At 36.1% G+C, this 8,177-nt stretch overlaps 1 pseudogene; it reads right to left on the bottom strand.

Annotated features, from left to right (window-relative positions):
- Positions 1-5,365: 5,365 nt before the first annotated feature.
- LOC143821908 (large ribosomal subunit protein eL32 pseudogene) lies at positions 5,366-5,839 on the bottom strand (annotated as a pseudogene).
- Positions 5,840-8,177: the final 2,338 nt, after the last annotated feature.

Below are 8,177 nucleotides of genomic sequence, written 5' to 3' on the forward strand. Positions count from 1 at the left end.
ATGACATTCTTGGTCAAACCAGGAGGAATTGCTGCCTTTGTTACAGACTGGTTGTGCTTTAAGGCCTCAAAGGATATGGTTGGGAAAGCCCATGGAACAAAGAAATATTTTTTTCACATTTTCTCCCTGTAAAATTTATGTAAATAATTAGGTATTTTCGTACTGTTAAGTACTGTATGTACGGTTCGGGTAGCTTTATATATTGTTCAGGTTGGACTTTTGTTGGTTCTTGAGAAGTGTTAGCTATGTGGGAATAAAATTGACATGGTTGGGAAAGGCCATAGAATGAAGAAATTTTTTTTTCACATTTTTTTACTTGTATAAATTAGGTAAATTCATCGATATTTTCGTACGGTTATGTACCATGTCTACGGAACGGGTAGCTTTATATTTTGTTCCGGGTGGGTATTATGTTGGTTTTTAAGAAGTGTTAGACATGTTGGAGAAATATTGAAATGGTTGGGAAAGGCCACGGAATGAAGAAATACATTTTTTCACTTTTTTTTACTTGTAAAAATTAGGTATATTCATAGGTATTTTCATGCGGTTAAGTACCCTGTCTGCGGATCGGTTAGCTTTATATTTTGTTCCAGGTGGGTATTCTGTTGGTTTTTCATAAGTATTAGACCTGTTGAAGAAATATTGAAATGGTTGTGAAAGCCCATGGTATGTAGAAATATTTTTTTCTCATTTTTTCCCTGTAAAATTTAGGTAAATAATTAGGTATTCTCGTACTGTATGTACGTTTCAGGTAGCTTTATATAATGTTCCAGTTGGAACATAATGTTCCTGTTGGTTCTTGAGAAGTGTTAGCCATGAGGGAGTATAATTGACATTCTTGGGAAAGCGCATGGAATATATAAATATTTTTTCCACATTTTTTTACTTGTAAAGATTAGGTTAATTCATAGGAAATTTTGTACGGTTATGTATCTTGTCTACTGATCGGTTAGCTTTATATTTTGTTTCGGGTGGGTATTCTGTTGGTTTTTCAGAAGTGTTAGACCTTTTTGAGAAATATTGAAATGGTTGCGAAAGACCATGGGATGTAGAAATATTTCTTTCAGATTTTTTTCCTTGTAAAAGCTGGTTAAGTATTGTATGTACGGTTCGGGTAGATTTATATATTGTTCAGACTGGGCATTCTGTTGGTTTTTTGGAAGCGTTAGAATCGTGGGATTAAAATTGACATGGTTGGGAAAGGCCATGGAATGAAGAAATCTTTTTTTCACATTTTTTTACTTGTAAAAATTAGGTAAATTCATCAGTATTTTCGTACGTTTAAGTACCCTGTATACGGACCGGTTAGCATTATATTTTGGTCCAGGTAGTTATTCTGTTGGTTTTTCAGAAGTGTTAGACCTGTTGGAGAAATATTGAAATGGTTGCGAAAACCCATGGGATGTAGAAATATTTTTTTCACAGTTTTTTTTCTTTTAAAAGCTGGTAAATTAATAGTTATTTTCGTACTGTTAAGTACTATATGTACGGTTCAGGTAGCTTTATATATTGTTCCGGTTGGCATTTTGTTGGTTTTTAGATGTGTTAAAACTGTGGGAAGAAAACTGCCATGGTTGGGAAAAGGCATGGAACGTAGAATTTTTTTTTCCACATTTTTTCCCGGTAAAATTTAGGTAAATAATTAGGTTTTTTCATACGGTTAAGTACTGTATTTACGGTTCAGGTAGCTTTATATATTGTTACGGGTGGGTATTTTGTTGGTTTTTGATAAGTCTTAGCCTTGTGGGAGTCAAATTGAAATGGTTGGAAAAGCCCATGGAATATATAAATATTTTTAAGTACCATGGCCTTTCCCAACCATGGCAGTTTGTCTCCAACAGTATTAACACTTCTGAAAAACCAACAAAATGCCCACCCGATACAATATATGAAGCTAACCGATCAGTAGACATGGTACTTAACCGTATGAAAATATCTGTTAATTTACCTATTGATTTACCTAATTTTTACGAGAAAAAAATGTGAAAGAAATATTTCTTCATTCCATGGCCTTTCCCAACCACGTAAATATTACTCCCACTAACGCTTCCAAAAAATCAACAGAATGCCCATTCTGAACAATATATAAAGCTACCTGAACGTTACATACAGTACTTAACAGTACGAAAATACCTAATTATATACCAAGATTTTACAGGTTAAAACTGGGAAAAAGATATTTCTACATTCGATGGCCTTTCCCAATCATGGCAGTGTTCCTCCCACAGTTTTAACACTTCTGAAAAACCAGCAAAATGCCCACCCGATACTATATATAGAGCGACCTGAACCGTACATACGATACTTAACCTATACGAAAATCCCTATTTATTTACCAGCTTTTAAAAGGAAAAATGTGAACAAAATATTTCTACATCCCATGGGCTTTCCCAACCGTTTCAATATTTCTCCAACAGGTCTAACACTTCTGAAGAACCAGCAGAATAACCACCCGGAACAAAATATAAAGCTAACCGATCCTAAAACAGCGTACTTAAACATATGAAAATACCTAATTATTTGACTAAATTTTACAGGGAAATATGTGAAAAAAATATTTCTACGTTCTGTGGCATTTCCCAACTATGGCAGTTTACCTTCCACAGTTTTAACACTTCTGAAAAATTAATAGGGATTTTCGTACAGTTAAGTATCGTATAAATGGTTTGGGTAGCTTTATATATTGTATCGGGTGGGCATTTTGGTGGTTTTTAGAAGTGTTAAAACTGTAGGAGGAAACCTGCCATGGTTGGGAAAGGCCATGGAATGTAGAAATATTTATTTCACATTTTTAACATCTTGGTAAAAGCTAAAAGTTAAGTATTGTATTTACGGTTCGGGTAGCTTTATATATTGTTCAGAATGGACATTCTGTTAGTTTTTTGGAAGCGTTAAAATAACAGGTATTTTTGCACGTTTAAGTACCATGTCTACTGATCAGCTAGCTTTATATATTGTATCGGGTGGGCATTTTGTTGGTTTTTGAGTAGTATTTTATCGCCTTTTTTTACTTGCAAAAATTAGGTAAATTCGTAGGTATTTTCGTACGGTTAAGTACGCTATCTACGGATCGGTTAGCTTTATATTTTGTTCCGGGTGGGTATTCTGTTGGTTTTTCAGAAGTGTTAGACCTGTTGGAGAAATATTGAAATGTTTGCAAAAGCCCATGGGATGTAGAAATATTTTGTTCACATTTTTTTCCTTTTAAAAGCTGGTATATTAATAGGGATATTAATAGGGAAGTTTTAGCCGTGTGGGAGTAAAATTTACATGGTTGGGAAAGCCCATGGGATATAGAAATATTTTTTTTCACATTTTTTTCATTGTAAAAGCTGGTGAATTAATAGGCATTTTCGTACAGTTAAGTATTGTATGTACGGTTCTGGTAGCTTTATATATTGTTCCGTCGTTTTTTGGAAGCGTTAGACTTGTGGGAATAAAAGTGACATGGTTAGGAAAGGCCATGGAATGAAAAATAGTTAATGCATAGGTATTTTCTTACGGGTAAGTTCACTGTCTACGGATTGGTTAGCTTTATATTTTGGAATTGCCCATATTTTTTTCACATTTTTTTCTTGTACAAATTAGGTAAATGAATAGGTATTTTTGTACGGTTAAAAGCCCTGTCTGCGGATCGGTTAGCCCATGGGATGTTGAAATATATTTTTCACATTTTTTTTCCTTTTAAATGCTGGTAAATTAATAGGGATGTTCGTACGGTTAAGTATCGTATATACCGGTGGTCCCCAACCACCAGGCCGGGGCTGCGAAGGCCCTGGCACTGCACTGCTGCTCCCTCCCCCACCCCCCTGCAGTAAGAAACTTCCCAGGCCGCAAGTTTCTTACTGTGGGAGGGAGGGAGAGGGAAGCAGGGCCGCGCATGCGCCATGCGCAGCCAAAAAACACAGGTGCGGCACTTTCACACATTCGTGCATGCGCACAAGTGCCGCACACGCGCGTTTTCGGCCACAATGCGCATGCACATTGCAATCATGTGCGTCACCACAAGGGTCAGACATGACTCGGTGCTTGCACAGGGGATATCGTTATTATTTTGTAAGCGTTAGACTTGTGGGAGTAAAATTTACATGGTTGGGAAAGGCCATGGAATGAAGAAATTTTTTTTCACATTTTTTTCTTGTAAAAATTAGTTCGATTAATAGGTAATATCGTACGGTTAAGTACCCTTTCTACGGATCGGTTAGCTTTATATTTTGTTCCGGGTAGGTATTCTCTTGGTTTTTCAGAAATGTTAGACCTGTTGGAGAAATATTGAAATGGTTGGTAAAGCCCATGGGATGTAGAAATATGTTTTTCACATTTTTTTCATTTTAAAAGCTGGTAAATTAATAAGGATTTTCGTACGGTTAAGTATCGTATATACGGTTTGGGTAGCTTTATATATTGTATTGGGTGGGCATTTTGTTGGTTTTTCAGAAGTGTTAAAACTGTGGGAGAAACACTGCCATGATTCGGTAAGGCCATGGAATGTAGAAATATCACAGTTTCACCCTTTAAAATTTAGGTAAATATTTAGGTATTTTCGTACTGTTAAGTACTGTATGTAACGTTTGGGTACCTTTATATATTTTTCAGACTGGGCATTCTGTTGGTTTTTTGGAAGCATTAGATTCATGGGAGTAACATTTACGTGGTTGGGAAAAGCCATGGAATGAAGAAATATTTCTTTCACATTTTTTTCTTGTAAAAATTAGGTAAATTAATAGGTAAATTAACAGGTATTTTTGTACCATGTCTCCTGATCAGTGGGAGTAAAATTGACATGGTTGAGAAAGCCCATGGAATATATAAATATTTTTTTCACATTTTTCATAGGTATTCTCATACGTTGTCTACAGAAGTATGCGGTCTACAGAAAGGTTAGCTTTATATATTGTGTGCCGGGTGGGTATTCTGTTGGTTTTCCAGAAGTATTAGACCTGTTGGAGAAATATTAAAATGGTTGGGAAAGCCCATGGGATGTAGAAATATTTTTTCCCCATTTTTTTCCTTTTGAAAACTGGTAAATTAATAGGGATTTTCGTACGTTTAGGTATATAAAGCTTTTGGTAGCTTTATATATTGTAAAGACTGGGCATTATGTTGGTTTTTAGGAAGCGTTAGACTTGTGGGAGTAATATTTACATGGTTGGGAAACAACATGGAATGAAGAAATTTTTTTTCACATTTTTTTACTTGTAAAAATTAGGTAAATCCATAGGTATTTTAGTACGGTTAAGTACCCTGTCTATGGATCGGTTAGATTTATATTTTGTTCTTGGTGGTTATTCTGCTGGTTTTTCAGAAATGTTAGACCTGTTGGAGAAATATTGAAATGGTTGGGAAAGGCCATGGGATGTATACATTTTTTTTTCTTCTGTTGATATTTTATTAAATATCGTTGTGTAAGAACAACTATTCATTCTCCTCGCTCCGCAATCTTGCATTTGGATTGGTAACCTTGATAGCAAGCTGAGCTGCCCTCTCCACAATTACTTTTCGATTCTTGGAGAAAACATTGTGAGCGATCTCTGCACAATATGACTTGTTGCTCATCATCAGCACCTCTAACTCTTTGACATTGTGGACAAGAAACTTTCTGAATCCTGAAGGCAGCATGTCCTTTGTCTTCTTATTGCTACCTTACCCAATGTTGGGCATCAAGATTTGGCCCTTGAATCTTCTGCGAACTCTGTTGTCAATACCTCTTGGTTTTCTCCAGTTACGCTTGATTTTGACATAGCGATCAGACTGATGACGGATGAACTTCTTGGTTCTCTTCTTGAAGATGAGCGGTCTGAGGGCCGGCATGTTGTCAGTCGGCTAATGGCGACACCCGCCCGCCTCAGAAGCGCCGGCAGAAAACGGATGTACAAATATTTTGTTCACTTTTTTTCCTTTTAAAAGCTGGTAAATTAATAGGGATTTTCGTACAGTTAAGTACTGTATGTACGGTTCGGGTGTGAAAGGCCATGGAATGTAGAAATATTTTTTTCACAATTTCCCCCTGTAAAATTTAGGTAACTAATTAGGTATTTTTGTACTGTTACGTATTGTATGTACGGTTCAGGTAGCTTTATATATTTTATTGGGTGGGCAGTTTGTTTGTTTTTCAGAAGTGTTAATACTGTGGGATGAAAACTGCCGTGGTTGGGAAAGGCCATGGAATGTAGAAATATTTCTTTCACATTTTTTCCCTGTAAAATTTAGATAATTAGGTATTTTTGTAGTGTAAGTACAATTCAGGTAGCTTTATACTTTGTCCCGGGTGGGCATTTTGTTGGTTTTTGAGAAGTGTTAATACTGTGGGAGGAAAACTGCCATGGTTGGGAAAGGCCATGGAATATATAAATATTTTTTTCACATTTTTTTACTTGTAAAAATTAGGTAAATCCATAGGTATTTTCGTACGTTTAAGTACCCTGTCTACGGATCGGTTAGTTTTATATTTGTTTCCGGGTGGGTATTCTGTTGGTTTTTCAGAAGTGTTAGACCTGTTGCAGAAATATTGAAATGGTTGGAAAAGCCCATGGGATGTAGAAATATTTTCTTCACATTTTTTTCCTTTTAAAACCTGGAAAATTAATAGGGATATCCGTACGGTTAAGTATCACATATACGGTTTGGGTAGCTTTATATATTGTATCGAGTGGGCATTTTGTTGGTTTTTAGAAGTGTTAAAACTGCGGGAGGAAACCTGCCATGGTTGGGAAAGGCCATGGAATGTGGAAATATTTTTTTCACATTTTTCACATCCTGGTAAAAGCTGGTAAATTAATACGGATTTTCGTACAGTTAAGTATTGTATGTACCGTTCGAGTAGCTTTATATATTGTTCACACTGGGCATTCTGTACGTTTTTTGGAAGCGTTAGACTCATGGGAATAAAATTGACGTGGTTGGGAAAGGCCATGGAATGAAGAAATATTTCTTTCACATTTTGTCTTGTAAAAATTAGGTAAATTAATAGGCAAATTAACAGGTATTTTTGTACGTTTAAGTACCATGTCTACTGATCAGTTAGCTTTATATATTGTATCGGGTGGGAATTTTGTTGGTTTTTCAGAAGTGTTAAAACTGTGGGAGGAAAACTGCCATGGTTGGGAAAGGCCACGGAATGTAGAAATATTTTTTTCACATATTTCCCTGTAAAATTTCGTAAAGGTAAAGGTAAAGGTATCCCCTGTGCAAGCACCGAGTCATGTCTGACCCTTGGGGTGATGCCCTCTAGCGTTTTCATGGCAGACTCAATACGGGGTGGTTTGCCAGTGCCTTCCCCAGTCATGACTGCCTTAAGTAAATTATGTATGGTTCCGGTAGCTTTATATATTGGGTGGATATTTTCGGGTGGATATTTTTTCCAGGGATTTCCGTACAGTTTTGTATGTACCATTCGGGTAGCTTTATATATTGTTCAGATTGGGCATTCTGTTGGTTTTTTGGAAGCGTTAGACTCGTGGGAGTAAAATTGGTTGGGAGAGGCCATGGAATGAAGAAATATTTCTTTCACATTTTTGTCTTGTGAAAATTAGGTAAATTAACAGGTATTTTTGAATGGTTAAGTACCATGTCTACTGATCGGTTAGCTTTATATATTGTATCGGGTGGGAATTTTGTTGGTTTTTCAGAAGTGTTAATACTGTGGGAGGAAAACTGCCATTGTTGGGAAAGGCCATGGTACGTAAAAATATTTCTTTCACATTTCTTCCCTGTAAAATTTAGATAGATAATTAGGTATTTTCGCACTATTAAGTACTGTAAGTACGGTTCAGGTAGCTATATATGTTGTCCTGGGTGGGCATTTTGTTGGTTTTTGAGAAGTGTTACCCTTGTGGGAGTCAAATTGACATGGTTGGGATAGCCCATGGAATATATAGATATGGAATATATAAACATGGAATATATAAATATACAAACGGCATTCCGTTTGATTTTTTGGAAGCTTTAGACTTGTGGGAGTAAAATCGACATTTTTGGGAAAGGCCATGGCATGAAGAAATATTTCTTTCACATTTTTTTCTTGTAAAAATTAGGTAAATTAATAGGTAAATTAACATGTATTTTCGTACGGTTAAGTACCCTGTCTACGGATCGGGTAGCTTTATATTTTGTTCCAGGTGTGTATTCTGTTTTTCAGATGTGTTAGACAAGTGGGTGAAGTATTGAAATGGTTGGGA

The sequence above is a fragment of the Paroedura picta genome, chromosome 1 (genome assembly GCF_049243985.1).
Source record: "Paroedura picta isolate Pp20150507F chromosome 1, Ppicta_v3.0, whole genome shotgun sequence".
Lineage (NCBI taxonomy): Eukaryota > Metazoa > Chordata > Lepidosauria > Squamata > Gekkonidae > Paroedura > Paroedura picta.